Genomic DNA, 16157 nt, shown 5'->3' with positions numbered 1-16157 from the left:
TTTGGAAAAATTCTTGAAGAAATGTTTTACCTTTAGGTTGCCTTCGATTTCTTAAATTTTTGATTATGTTTCTCCAACTGAAAGCTTGTTTTGGAAATTTTCAAGATAGATTATAATGAGACAAAATTGTACGACATATCTGTAAATAATCTACCGTTTATAATTTTTGTTTAGCAAAATTCTTGAAGAAATGTTTTACCTTTAAGTGGCCTTTGGTATTCTAAATTTTTGATTATGTTTATCCAACTGAAAGCTTGTTTTACTACAAATTATAGGAAACGTTTAAAAAATCTACCGTTTATCATTATTCATAAAAAAAATTCTTGAAGAAATGTTTTACCTTTAGGTTTTACCTTTATTTCTTAAATTTTTGATAGTGTTTGTCCAACTGAAAGCTTGATTTTCGAACTTCTCAAATAAATCAGTAATTACAGGAACATTGAATTCAAGAATTAAATGTTAATTTCAGTCTGGTTAGATTCGTTTACAGAAACTGTACAGGAACAGTAAGTGATCGCACACACACGCACCCAGTATATTCGTCTATAAGTGCGAAACGTTTTAAAGGCGTATTCTTTGCGACAATACACGACGAGGATCAAAAGTAAAGACATTACAGTTTCAGCTTCGTTGTTCAGTCATTAACAATTTAAGTGCGCTAACAACGGCGGCGCGGAAAGTACACGGAACCACAAAGAACCGGCTAGAATCAAGCAACGTTTGTACCGAGCGCGCAACAGTTTCAAAGCTTTGTCAGCGGAATAAGTCAACCAAAGCAAGATTCAGAGAAATACTAGAATTAGAGCTACTGCGCGCGCCAATTAAAATCTGCGAATACACGTTTCGAAATCCATCCGGAGTTTAAGTTTCGTGTTCGACAATTTATTAATACAGAGCGCTGAACGGCTTCGAGACTTTATAATTAGCATCGCATTTCCGACTACGAATCATTGATAAAGTGGGTTTCATAGAAAATGCAGCAGAAATCTACGTTATCAACTTAAACACATAACTTTCTGATCAGTGGATTTCTAAAATTAAACATGGATTTTTTGAATTTCCTCGTCAAAATCTACAGGATTACATTTAAAAATTTTAAAAATTTCTGGGTTCCCCAAGTGGAGTTCAAACGAATAGCAAAGTTATATAATTAGTGGACTGCGGATCTTTATGCAAAATAAAAAATGTTTGATATCCTTAAATCTTCGTACTTCGTCCACTGCTTTAAATTTCTCGTGCCTATTTTTGTCATAAATGCATAAAATCCGCAGTCTAATAATTATAATTAGAATAATTTCAATGCAAAAAGCGAATTCAATAATGTATTTAAGATTTTGCATACACAATAAATATTTTTTTACGGAGTAGAATAAATATTAAATAATCGCAATGGTAATTTAGGCGAATTGAATTTTTCTGGTAAATTTTGCGTTGCAGCTTAAATTAGAATCGTAACGGAGTGCATTCTGCATATTCATGCAGGCGTATGTTTATTTCTTGGTAGTCGGGCGGGCAGGATGAAACTTCCGAAAGTTCTGAAGGAATAGATAATGAACCTTAAGGTGCGTGTGTATCATGTAACTAACAACGTTCCTCGGCTGATTCTCGTTTAAACTGACAGCGAAATGTAGGAAAACTAGCAGGACTTTGCCGCGCTTAGCAGTTCCACTGAACACCAGCTATTTCGGGAAACAAACTACGACTGGAAGATGGATCTGTAAACGGAGGGGTTGGTTTACGAAGTTCCGCGAACTTTCTATCCCCTTTGTTTACATTTGGTTTGTCACTTTAACGTAATATTCCCGAATTTCACCGGCATCAACTCATCTGTGTATTCGTTAGTTTAATGTATGTTTGTTCAATCATAGAACTCTCCTATCGAATATATGTTTACAGTCCGGGACAAAATCAAGTGGACCACCTTCGAAAACTAATAACGCTACCAAATTGCACCAAATTACTTCAATTCTTTTTTCAATGTTAACAGTTTTATTTGTGCGTCTGAAATTTACTACATGTCTCTGTTATAATCTCATCAAAATGTTTGAAATCGATTGAAAAATTTCACACGCACAAGACTAAAAAGCAGAAAATAATTATTTAAATAAAAATAAATTTTTTAAAAATACCACGTTTTTAAAACGGACTAAAAAGTATAAAATAATTTTTCCTAGCCCCATACAGGTTCCTAACCCCATACAGATAGTCCTGAAAAAATTAATGATTGTGAATTTTTAATAGCTATAAAAATACTTGTAAGATTTAAAACGAAAAACGTGGGCCGCATGCAATAGATAATTGATGCATGAATATGAACTGTTGTGTGATTTTTCTCAACGGCACAGCTACTCTCTACACTCCTTACTATTATCTTGCGCCCCACGTTTTTCGTTTTAAATCTTGCAAGTATTTTTATAGCCATTAAAAATTCACAATCACTAATTTTTTCAGGACTATCTGTATGGGGTTAGGAATCTGTATGGGGTTAGGAACCTGTATGGGGCTAGGAAAAATTATTTCATAGTTTTTAGTCCGTTTTAAAAACGTAGTATTTTTTAAAAATTTATTTTTATTTAAATAATTATTTAAACATACTTTTCACATTTGTTTCTTTCGTTCTCCCGGAATCGTCGTAGCTTTGTCACCTCAATGAATTTAAGCATACGATTTTGTGAAAGTATTTTTAAGGGTTCCAGGCATATTTTCAAGAAATGTAATAAAATTTTAAGAAATTGTTCTCTCGACCTGTTTACACGAGACAGCCCCCTTAATTGAAACTGTCGAAATTGGCGAAATGTATGGTTAGATGATAAACGTTACCCTTCCGAAAATTCGAGAACGGACGAGAAATGGTTATGCCTCAGAATAGTTGGCCACTTGGAACCATACTGGACTCGGGCCGTGCGCGTATCACCAAGTCCGAACATACTCGGTGTCAGCTCGTTAGGAAATATCAAGCGTGTGAACTATGACGGGGCACCGGTGTCCATTAAATGAAGTTCTCGCTAGTTAACAGATTGCAGTGGAACATTGAGGATCCTTGACGTTGCAATAATTTATATGCTAATTATGGTCCAGACTACTGTGTCTATTGTTTCCATTAATTACGATTCATATCTTTGCCGTACATTGTCGGGGAACGTGGTAAATACAAACAAAGAGCAACGTTTATCTATAAATAGATCGTTTAGATAAATTATTCTGTACTGCTCTAATCGTACCCTCCATATTTAAGACGGGGACAGCTTTTGTAAAGAATACTACTCTCTTTCATGAAAATAAATTTCTTATTTGTGGACCTTATTAAATTCAAGTGATGAAAAAGATGCAATTTAGTTTTTTTTTCGGTGGGTTTCATATTTTACTATTGAACGTACAAATTTTTATTTCATACATTATGTATTATGTATTTATAAATTCAAATGGTGATGAAGATGCAATTTAGTTACATTTTTGGTGGGTTTCATATTTTACTATTGAACGTATAAATTTTTATTTCATACATTATGTATTTATATAAATTTAAGTGGTGAAGAAGATGCAATTTAGTTACGTTTTCAGTGGGTTCCACATTTTACTATTGCATAAACATTTTCTGAAATCATTTTTCCATGAATGGATACCTCGAATAAAAGGGTGTACGTTCTATGTATTAGATATAATGGTGATATAATAGTATGGCTTCATTATTGTAATATTAGAAACCTTTCGGATAATGTTGCATTAATGTTGTATGAATTACAGTGCGTTGTAATTGACAACCAACAGAGTTACTTTAATCAGTGCCGGGATTGTGACACGTATTGAATGATGATATCAAATTAATTTACAGTAATTTTGGATAATATTCAGCCACTCTTTAAAAGGAAATAACTTTTTTCCAAATTGCACCAAACGATTCCAATTTTTTCAGCATTTAAACAGTTAACTAAATAAGTGATGTGTAAAATGAATTCTTTCAAAATGGCAATGCTACAATTTAAGTTATAATTTTTTTATCTGGGGCTGTATTGAAAATTTGTATGAAAATGATAAAAGTGGTCTGTCAAAATTAAAAAAAAAATGAGTTCATCAGTCATTTCACATCTCTGAATTCTTGTTTAAAATGTCTAACAGTAAACCTTCTTCTAAAGTAAATATTTTCACCGTACACTCGAACAACTACAGTACAGCGGAAATACTTGTTTCGCTCAACGGTTTCCGGTGAGCGATGACCGGAAGCTAAAGACGTCACGTTCCTCCGTGAATGTACCTACTGCTCTGAATGAAGTCCTTGCTGTTTGTCACTGTTTGCGCCCGACGCGAAATTAGTTTTTCGGAAAGCAAATCGTACTTCGCGGGACAGAGTAACGTATGGACACATCAATATACCGTGCTGGTTAATAACGAGTTCCAACTTCAGCTTCACTGTGCACACGTATGCTAGGTTTCAAACCAGTAGCAATCTCATGTGTTTTGATAAATAACGTATCACATGTTTCTTTTAATACACTCTTCTATGAATGCTCTCGTGTACGTTTCACAACATTTTTAATACTTCGAGAATGTTTTCATGTGTCTCGTAAAATTTTTAGTACTTTGAGAATGTTTTTATGTCCGTCTCGTAGTCTCGTAATATTTTTAATACTTTGAGCATGTTTTTATGTCTGTCTCGTAGTCTCGTATCATTTTTAAAAACTTTGAGCATGTTTTTATGTCTGTCTCGTAGTCTCGTATCATTCTTAAAAACTTTGAGAATGTTTTTTGTCTGTCTCATAAAATTTTTAATACTTTGAGAATGTTTTATGTCTGACTCATAACATTTTTAATACTTTGAGAATGTTTTCATGTCTGACTCGTAACATTTTTAATACTTTGAGATTGTTTTTATGTCTTACTCGTAACATTTTTAATACTTTGAGATTGTTTTTATGTCTGTCTCATAGTCTCGTAACATTTTTAATACTTTGAGAATTTTTTTATGTCTGTCTCATAAAATTTTTAATACTTTGAGAATGTTTTCATGTCTGTCTCGTAGTCTCGTAACAGTTTTAATACTTTGAGAATGTTTTCATGTTTGTCTCGTAACATTTATCTCGCAATACTTTCTTATTAGGCATCTAAATCAAATTTCACAACATATTTGGAATGTACTATAGGAAAAATGGATGCAGCTGCAATAATTATAGTATTGTTTTCATCTTGGTACCATTAATAATCGTGCTAATAATAATCCTACGTAAATAAATAGTTGTTTCTTGTAGGCAATATTGTGTACATGGAAATAATTCCAGATTAAAAATACAATGCTCGTTAAATTGAATGCCTTATAATAAAAAATACCCAGAAGATGTTCAGTTAAGTGTAAGTGTATAAGAAGTTGTACGTTAAGTGTCTGAAATAAGTTCGATCTTCTTAGAAATTCAAATAAATTTTTTTACGCTCATAAGGCCCGGTAAAAAGTGAGTCATGCAAATTGATTCCGCGACAGACGGTTTTATTAACTTCTCCCCCCACATCCGGTGGCCTTTTGTTAAGCGTTCCTTTGCATATATCCATCCGCGTGCTTCGTACAGCACGAGAGGGTAGAACGTTCTCGCATTGCACACCTTTTCACGGGGTCCAATTTCCAATCGCGTTCCCACTCCTAACTGCGATCCGGCAGCGTTATAGGTTCGCCAGGAAATCGAAAGGAAAATCGTCGTTTCCCCGGAAACTGGAGTGCACTCGCCACGGTATCGAAAATCTTCGGATCGCTCAAGGAAGCTCGTCGCGCCCGAGAAATGATCGCCCCGGCACGAACTTTCGTATTAAATTCTTCAAAGATTCGGCGGGAACTTTGAAACCGGTCCGCATTTCACGCTGTCCGTAACAGATAACCAGATGTTTTCGGGGCAGCGGACGAGGACGGGGTGGATCAAAGCGGTTCCAATTAAATTAGTAGCGAGAAATTTTGCGGCTACTTCTTTGATATCAATCCCAGCGGATTCGCGAACGAATATTGGATCCTTTCCGCAGAATCACGAGCGAATTAACATGCCCGACCGATGCTAATCTTAAATTATTCCAGATGAAACGACGGATTAATTACTGACTAGAACTTCGAATCTCTTTTAACGCTCGATATTAATTAACATCCAATCCGTACTTTTTCATTCGCGTCCTGGATATAGTTTCAGCTCGGTTACACACTTGCGCGCAAAGTTAAATTACTTTCTCAATATCGTTTCCGAATGTTAACTATGTTTCTGTTTGTTTTCCCATACACAGTCTCAATCTGGCCACTCTGCACACAGTGTAACAAGTGTTTGGACACTCTTAAAAAGACGATAGTTTTTTTTCACGAGCAACTAGAAGCATTGTTTTACTTTGTAAAAACTTTGTAAAAATTGCAATTGGTGTGAAGTACACGAAAAAATAAAAAAGACACTTTTTAAGATCATACAACGATCAGACTGGACCGCTTTTTACTTTACAGGACTCAAAATTTGTGCCTTTCTCCTATAAATTATCCGGGGCGGCTGTAGATCGAAGTTTCGATGCTGTAGGAGCAATGATTCAGGAGTTATGCTTGCTTAAAGTTGAGCAATCTGCAGTGTTTTTGACAGGTAAGGGCGCCGCCATATTGGTTCGTAGTGACGACCGCGAGCCGTCCCCTCTCGGACCTAATCGCCAACCAACTCGGCAAGCGGCGCGCTACACGACAAACCAATATGGCGGCGCCCTTACCTGTCAAAAACACTGAAAAATGCACAACTTTAAGTAAGTATAACTCCTGAACCATTGATCCTACAGGATCGAAACTTCGATCTAGATTACATATCAAATACATCATAATTTATAGGAGAAAGGCACACATTTTAAGTCTGTTAAAGTAAAGTTTACGCTCAGACTGGATTAATTTCATATAGTGTGGCCTCGCTTTTCCAAAAATATTTTAAGTTTCAAAAAATTTTGTTAGAACTCTATAAACGAATAACCTGCGTACGTAACATTAAGATGTGATAATAATATTGTAGCATCAAGAGTGATAGACAAAATGAAGTCGACGCTAAAAATTGTAATAATAAATTTTGAAGAATTGCACGAATTTGATGAAACAAAGTGGATACACTATGCTGCTGGCGTTGTCTGGTTGCACGCATAACTCGCGAACTGTGTCTATCTACGTACTGCAAACGTTCACCTCCACATCCTGACGCAGCCGCGTCTTTGTTATTACAGTGGAGCGCGACGCGACGCGACGGGCGGGTTAAACATGCCGACATAAATTGAGGAGCAAACTTTCCGCTTAATATCGCCTGCGAGAAAACAGTTTGCAAAGCAGAATCAGCTGTCCTCCACCGGGTAAGCCTCTGTTTTCACTCCGGTTGATGGTACAAACCCCCGCAATGGCAAAATAATGGTAGCATTAATAGTTTCGGAAGTTTCGCTCGGAAAAAAAAATTCATTCCGACCGATAATGCACAACCGCTGAGAGAGAGAGTTGCTTAGTAATTAATTTATGTTTACACGTTGTTAGACGGATTTTAAACTGTAACGAGATTACGTGGAGTGAGTTCAAAGCAACTTACCCGGCTGCGTGTGCCACTGCCGAGACAAGCTTCTATTGTTATCGCGTGTGTTAGATTGTTTGTTGTAATTGCTACAAGTTGTTATCTTTGTTGTAGCACGGACAAAATCGGTGCGAGGAGGAATCGGCTTTTCATTTTATTCGATTGTTGAATTAAATTTATCTAACGATAATTTAGCACGTGTTATGCATTAATAAACACCACTCACCTGTTTTAATATTTCCTGTTGATGACAGGCAGCCATTACGAACAAGGATGAGTCCCACTTCTGATGTCAAATATGAGTGTTTCTTCGGCTCTTGTGGTATCCATTGGACTGGAAGTCCCAACACAAGAAGTAGAAATCAACAAACACTTTTATTTACGAATTATTTACGAATTACAAAATGAACTTGCCACGTCGGAGGCTCGTCGCCGAATGCGAGACCCATCCGCCCTTCAGCGAGCAATCGGTTCGTCGACCCTTTCGGTTAATCCAGGTAGAAGGGTGACGGTTGTCCCCCTGTGGCCATAATCGCCTTGGACGTAAGGGAAAAAACAAAAATTCCACATGTTGGCGAATCCTCCGGTCTTCACCTAAGGAAATCAAATATGTTTTACTTTTTTTATATGGTATGGTATGGACATGATATTTGGTCCCCTCAGGGTTTCAAATTCATTTACCAAATCCTCTCCTCTTTCCACTCTCACCATCGCCTTTTCAGCGGGACCTACTGTTTATGGTGGGTTCCGAACCACCTTTTGCCAACAACACGTGAAAAACACCCCGGGTGGGTCACTTTCCGGTTTTTGACCAGACGGTCACCCATCCTAGTGCCGGTCACGTTCCACGTTGTTTAACTTCGGTGATCTAACGAGAACCGGTGCTTTCAACGGGACTACGGTTGTTGGCCTACTTTTTTTATATATTCCTCTGTAAATTTTGACGAGAAAATGTCGAAATTCCAGTTTTAATGTTATAAATTCAGTAGTTCAAAAGTTATGCGTGGTTAAAGTTGAGCGATCTTCGCCGTAAAGGCGCCGCCATGTTGGAATGTAGTCAGCGTCGCATGTTGCCGCTAGATGGCAGCACAAGCACGCGCTGCTGTCGATAACGTAGATTTCTCTACTCAAACCAATCCCTACCAACCTCCTGCTACCTTTTTAATTTCGTATATATGCATGTAAGGTTGGTGCAAGAATAATTCGAAAATATGTCGTTTCCTTTGTTGAAGTATGGGCTGCTCCGTAACCTGGATAACCAGAAAATTTTAATCCAGTAGATTTGGACGAGAAAATGCCAAAAATCCTAGTTTCCAACCTAGAGTCAAAAGCACTGAAAATCGCTCAACTTTAAACACCCATAACTATTAAACTACCAATCTCCTAGGATGAAAACTGGATTTTTGGCATTTTCTCGTTCAAATCTACTGGATTACATAAGAGCAAGACAAAAGTATCTGGTTATCCAAGTTACAGTTTAACCAAAGTATGTATACATATAGTAATTGTGGTATCACAATAGAATTCCCTTATTTTCTGGTCCGCAGAGTCAACACTCGTAAATAAAGGTGTTGACTGTCCACGCTCGCTTTCGTCCATTCAATTTAGACCAGGCCACGCCCCTCCGTTTTAACCACACCCAGTGAAATCTCTTTCCGCAGAGCGTTCCACCAAAAGCCTCGCACGTCAGGCCTAAAATATTGAATATAACCCTTTTACCGGCGAGAGGCAGTGCTTCCATTTTCCGGGCAACAATTTTGTTCTACGCGGACAGCCGCGCGCGCACACAGGGGAACGCTTACTGACATTTAACGCAACGCGCTGTACCCGGCTGATACAAAAGCAACGACGAACAATGCCCGGCCAAATTGAACGTCGAAAAGGAACTTTATGGGTGGAAATGCGCGTTTCCGTAAATCGTTCCGCCGTTACTATTATTAAGCGGCAGGTTCCGATAAATTGACAGACTCGTGCTAACAAAATTACGTTGCGGCCCCGAGATACGAAGCCGGCATCAACAAATTGGCGGCGGTTCCATCGATCAGCGGTCCCTCGATGTGTCCTATATTCTTTAGAAGGTAGACCATCCAATATTTTCTTTCAGTTTCTTGTTTTGTCCTCTGTCGTGTGTCCTTTACTAGACTGCAGATCTTCATGAATTTACAGCAAAATTGAGTAGATGAAAAATTGTTGAAAAATGTTAAACATTGAGGATGTCAATACATGATTTTATTAAGGGTAGAAATTGCATTCGATAATTATTAAGCCGTCGTCAAATGGGTGGTAGCGAAGTCATGATTTGTGCTGGCCCCCACTCTACCTTCCCCTTCTAAGACTCTATCCCCACCAGTGTTGTTAGATTGGGCGGCCTGCGCGCGCATACGCGACCGAATGCAGGAACGTATGTGCGTCCTCTACAGTCCTAAGCAACGGCCGGAATGCTTCAAAACATCGTTAAACCATGCGACACTATGTACCTTGGCCTTCGTAGGTAATACCGAACAACTGTAATTGCTCTTCCCCAAAAACCCTGCGCAACTGGGACCATTCCATAAAAAAATATTTTGCGAAATTATGCGGGGTGACCAAGGTACACCATTTTTGTACTTCACTGACGCTAGAATCGTCGCGTATGCGCGCGCATGCCGCCCAATCTAACAACACTGATCCCCACTCATCCGTCGCGGGCCGGTCACGTGACGCGTTCCGTCGCTGTCATGTGTTCAGTACTGGCAGAGAGAGGGGGTAACTTTTTCTCCTCAATTCGTGCTGCCTCGCCTCATCTGGCAACTCTGCTCAGAAGGGAATGAAACAATGTGCCAGTGCCCCGGTTCCGTAGTAAGCTAATTGTTATAACTTACTCAAAGAAATCCAGGTCGTATGTTAGAAAAGTTATCATCCTTCCAAAAGTGTCCGAATATTACTGTGATTAAAGATTCCTAATCCCCAAAGATTACAAGCTATGCATTTGTAAAGCTATTATAAAGCTAGATGGTCTCATGTGTGTAGGCGTTTGAGAAGCTTAATAACTAAACAAGAAGAACCATGAAAAGATCGCGTTAGGATCACGCGATCTGCAAACGTCCGGGTTTGACGCGTGTCGGCGCAGAATGGGCGAGGAGTCGTCGTAAAAAGGGACCAAACAGAGGGTAAATAGAACAAAAGGGTCAGGGCGATTTCGAGGGCTTCGTAAACCGCTTTCCAACGGGGGATATTAACGGGTAGCTGGCGTGCGGTAGAATTTATGGCACTAAAGCAGTTGGCCCTGCAGGCCCCTGTACCAAAACCCGTTAATACCAAAGACAAACTCGCCCGGAAGCTTGCGTTCCCCGGTGCTTAGAGAACGCGGACCGGTTTCCGCGGTAGTTCTTCGACCGGGGGTCAACTTGGCTCATATTTACACAGCACATCCAAGTCGACCGGGTCTGCGAGGATTGGATTGAAATTTATCGGGGGATGTGGGTGTGTGTGGACTTGGTCGTTAAGGTGAAACTCCGTTAACGACTGAAGAGACGCAGAAGTTTCTGAATGGCCCGGACCCAGTCCCGATCCCGGACCCGGTCATTCTAGTCCATCAACGCGGACGGGGTCGAAGATTTTTCATTCGCCATCCACAAAGGAACCCTGGAACCCCACCCTGTAAGATCGTCCTGTGAAACTACTCTTGCGACCGATCAATCGCCTCCAACTATTTTTATACTTTCTCCTCTAACAGACTCGCATTGTACAAGGTCTGTCCGAAAAGTAATGCGACTACAATTTAATAAAAAAAACTTATTGGACATATCGGTGAAAATCTTCAAAATTTCTCAAAGCAGGACCCTTTCAGGACCTTTCAAACTGGCGTCCTTTCAGCACATTTTTGTTTTTGATAACTAGACTGCGGATCTTTATGCAAAATAAAAAATGTTCGGATTGCAGGACAAAATTCCTCAAAGCAGGACCCTTCCAGGACCTTTCAAACTGGCGTCCTTTCAGCACATTTTTGTTTTTGATAACTAGACTGCGGATCTTTATGCAAAATAAAAAATGTTCGGATTGCAGGACAAAATTCCTCAAAGCAGGACCCTTTCAGGACCTTCCAAACTGGCGTCCTTTCAGCACATTTTTGTTTTTGATAACTAGACTGCGGATCTTTATGCAAAATAAAAAATGTTCGGATTGCAGGACGAAATTCCTCAAAGCAGGACCCTTTCAGGACCTTCCAAACTGGCGTCCTTTCAGCACATTTTTGATTTTGATAACTAGACTGCGGATCTTTATGCAAAATAGAAAATGTTCGTATCGATCACAGGACACAGGAGCCAAATAAAAATTGTATATTCCTCTTTTAATTATCCTATTAAGCTGAAATTAATACACATGGATGTCCTTAAATATTTTTAACATGTCCACTGCTTTAAAATGTACGTGCCCATTTTTATACATATTATACATATTTATACATTTATACATATGCAAAAAATCCGCAGTCTATTGATAACGCAAGAACAGTTTCATCGACATTCAGCATTTGTATATGCATCCTAACAAAACCATAAATATTTCCACTCTGCTGAAACCCTCTATGGTAGTTGAGTAAGTTTTAATGCCTACAGCACTTAAGGGTTCATTTCCATTCGTGTATCGCAATTAGGCCGGAGTAATTGCCCCCGACTAATTTCACTATTCGAATATTCGAAGAATACCCCGGGGCGAACTTTCTCAACGAGTTTTACAATTGATCGTATATTGCGGACGGGAAAATGTTCGCGGAACGAGTTCAAGACAACGCGATCGTTCGGCGAAAAATTCGAGGCCTTTTTTTCCTACGAGGCAGTCCTGCTTGAAAGTTACGGTTTAATTTCAAGTGGAAAGTGTAGGACGCCGAACTTTCGGTCGCAGGAAGTTTAGGGGGTTCGCGGTAATCCCTGCTATTCTTGTTGGATTTAATGTCAAGATTGTTTGAATTGCCGTACTCGGACCAATGGCAGAGCTCTCAGGAAGGTTGGTGTGAGTGGAGAAATCTACGTTATCGACAGCAGCGCTTGTGCTGCCACCTACCAACATGGCGGCGCCCTTACGGTGAAGATCGCTCAACTTTAAACACGCATAACTTTTGAACCAGTGAACCTCTGAGATTAAAACTTGGATTTTTGGAATTTTCTCACCAAAATCTACAGGATTAGGTTTTAAAACGTTAAAAATTTGTGGCCCATCTGGTGAAGTTTAGCTTAGAAATCTCGAAATACGTTTTTCTCGAAACGTATTTCTTTCCCTAAGATTAAAACTTGTATTTTTGGAATTTTCTCGCCAAAATCGACAGGATTAGATGTTTAAAACGTTAAAAATTTGTGGCCCGTCTGGTGACGTTTAGCCTAGAAATCTCGAAATGCGTTTTCCTGGAAACGTATTTCTTTTCTTAAGATTAAAATTTGGATATCGGAATATTTTCTCGCCAGAATCTATACACGATCACATAAAAAAAAGTTTAAAATTTCTGGTTTCCGGAGTTGAAGTCGCACAATATAAAATCATGGTTGATTGGCGGCGAAAGCAGGACGATTTTATTTGATCCGGAATCGCAATACCAACGTTGTAATTTTATAATCGACCTTACAAAATCACTGCACGGGAACGTCGTCGATGTCCTTGAACCGAGCGATAAAACCAAATCGATCGAATTTATTAACGAACGAATAATCGAGCAAAATTACACATCCGGATATAGCGTCGTTAGGTGCATAATTAAATCCCGCAGAAAATTGCTCCACAGGGAGACTTGAAATTCAATGGGAACCGTTCTGCAGGACATAGGGGACCGATTTGCTCGTCAATATATCAAAAGAATCAGCGGCTGTGATTGTGTACACATGTCGCGATCCTTCTTTCCCGGTCTGAAAATTGATCAGCGGTACAGGATCATCAGCAGAAAACTGCACCAAACGTTTACCTGTACTACTTACTGCTCGCGGATTCTATTTGTCGCGACGTGTCCTCCTTTATCGCACATTTGACGGGATTAATTATTCCGGCCGGTATTAATTATGTACCTGCTCGGTGGGGGCACGGTAGTCTTTAAATAATTCCGTTCCAGAAGTGACTTTTAATCCGTTATTCTGTCGACAGAAATCCATTATGTAGCCGCAATCGCAGATTGAAAATGTGTGACTTGCACCTGGCTCATACAGGTCGCGTCGCTTCGGTAGGATATCGTTTCAGCGGATTGAATATTTCAGAAGCTGATCGAATCGGTCCCAATTACGCCGTATCAATTAGCAAATCGTAAATTGATCACCTGTCCTTGTCAGCTAATAAAGACAGCTCGTCCAAACGGAATAAGCATTCGGTATTCGCCAAGCGCGAACTAGGTTCTTTAAAAAAAAACCCGAATGGGCGGTCCTAAATCAAGAAGAGAGAGGGGAAAAAAGACTCTCAGAAGTGGAATAGGACAGTTTCCATTCCGACAATAAGAACGAAAAAGCTTCCTGCTCGAGCAAGTAGAATGAGGTCAGACGACGCGGATCAGACGCGTAAAAATCTCGTTTCTATTGGCGACAGTTGCATAAAGTAGAATAAACAGGATTCGTAGTTGGAAACGTGTGAAATCAAATTTAGGTAATTCTAAGAAACTATTCCATTTTTTTTACCGTGTCTTTTAATATTTCCTTTTGGGTGGAAGATATAAAATGAAAGAGCCGGGCAACGCAATTCCAGTTCCGCCTATGGAGGAATATCTAGAGAACTCGGAACAGCCATCAAAAAATTATATCCAGCGAGAAATTACACAGTTGTTGTATTAGTTTTTATTGCTGTGCTGTGCACGGTTGTTCGCGCTATTACTCTGATAATGTTGAGAATTTTTGCAGTCCACTCGACGCGGCGATGTTCTGCGTTATGGAACTGAAAGCTAGTGTACAGTATAGTCTACTTACTCTCGAATTCAGAGAAGAAAGTTACCCTCTCTCTAACAGTAGAGGATTAGTCACGTGACATTGTGACGCATGCACGGCGGAGGTGGAACGCGTCACGTGACCGGGTCGCGACGGAAGGGGAAGGTAGAGTGGGGAAAAACATGTGTGATTCAACGGCCAAAACGATTCCGATTCATTAATTACTAGATAGCGGGTCTATATGCAAAATAAAAATTGTCTACCCCAATTGCAACAAACTGGAATGAAATAGAAATTTTTTAACAGATTAAAATTAATATAACAACACTGTTAAATTCCTATAAACACTTTGCTGTTTTAAATTACACCTACTCCCTTTCTGAATGGAATAAAAATTTATTTTCTTTCTTAATACGATCAATATCGGTTAAAAGTAATATGAAAGCACTGTTGAATTTCAATAAACTCTTTGTCGTTTTAAATTACACCTACTCATTTTGTGAATGGAATAGAAATTTATTTTCTTTCTTAATACGATTAATAGCTTAAATATGTAGGCTACAATAAATAGGTTAAAATAGGTTAAAAATAATATAAAAGTACTGTTAAATTCCTATAAACTTTTTACTATTTTAAATTACACCTACTCACTTTCTGAATGGAATAAAAATTAATTTTCTTTTTTAATACTATTAATAGCTTAAAAATAACATAACAGCACTGTTAAATTCCTATAAACTCGTCACAGTTTTAACTTACACTTACATATTTTCGTCATAAATGCATAAAATCCGCTGACCGCTTGTTTTTTATTGAAACAGATGAGATCTAATAACAGAGACGAGACTACCACTTCGGACATGGGAGGTTTGGAAGGAAAACATTTCTTTTTCCATCCACAAAACGGAATATCCACCTTCGGCCAGCCAGTTAGTCAAGAGGCAGTCGGAGAAAAACCGATGTAATAGACTCGAGCAGGTGAACTGAAAAGCGGTCTGGTTTTTTAGCCTCATAGCGTATCCAGCAACGTGGTAGAGGTTTTCTCGAAAGGCGGGCATAACTTTGCAGAATAATTATCGATTCCCGGCAGAACGAGCTGTGCCACGCTCCCACGGAATACTAAAATCGGCAATAACTTGCGGAACACCCGGTGCATGAATGGGGTCGGTTCGATAGCGGGCTGCATTGTTTCCGAATTCCCATTATAAGCGCGTTCCGATTCTGGCGAGCGGTCGGCTCCTTTGTCGCCGACACCGGAGCGAACTTTCGTGCGCAGCTTTTCGCAGCATCGCGTCGTGTCGTCGGGACGCGAACGGACGGTGCAAGAGTAACGAGGAGTAGTTTCCTCGAAACACACCGGCGACGGAATTAAACATGAACAATAAACGACGAAAAGACCTATGAATTACGTTTGAATAACTTCGGGCAGTCCCAATATCTGATTCATAGACTCCTGGAGAATGCAGAATTTCTGGGTTGAACTTTACCATCGATAAACAGAAATTTTTGCCTTTTTTGTTGGATTATCAATAAGTTACCAGCACAATGAACTTATTGTTCGTTGTCAAAAATGAATCAACGATCTCAGAATATTCCTAAACAGAGATTACGAAGTATCGATGGAACGTTCTCAGAATCGTATTTCTAAACAGAGATTTTGTAAACAGAGATTTCGGGGTAACCCATTCTATGTATACTTTCATCGTTTGGTGAAGAGCTTCCCCTCCCGCATCGTGAAATAAAGACATAT

General features: G+C 39.1%; 1 protein-coding gene and 1 long non-coding RNA gene across 5 annotated transcripts in view; one reads left to right on the top strand and one right to left on the bottom strand.

Moving 5' to 3' along the window:
- The window catches only part of Nlg-5 (neuroligin 5), a 251955-nt gene that overhangs the window by 139535 nt on the left and 96263 nt on the right, over nucleotides 1–16157 (top strand). The window lies entirely within an intron of this gene.
- The window catches only part of LOC143213042 (uncharacterized), a 98431-nt gene that overhangs the window by 5901 nt on the left and 76373 nt on the right, over nucleotides 1–16157 (bottom strand). For both annotated transcript variants that reach the window (XR_013009850.1, XR_013009851.1), the window contains one exon: nucleotides 7762–8129. This is a non-coding gene — a long non-coding RNA (uncharacterized LOC143213042). The remainder of the gene's footprint in view (nucleotides 1–7761; nucleotides 8130–16157) is intronic.

The sequence above is a fragment of the Lasioglossum baleicum genome, chromosome 10, assembly GCF_051020765.1.
Source record: "Lasioglossum baleicum chromosome 10, iyLasBale1, whole genome shotgun sequence".
NCBI classification, from domain to species: domain Eukaryota; kingdom Metazoa; phylum Arthropoda; class Insecta; order Hymenoptera; family Halictidae; genus Lasioglossum; species Lasioglossum baleicum.
The sequence above is the reverse complement of the archived record's forward strand: the minus strand, read 5'-3'. Positions and strand labels throughout refer to the sequence as shown.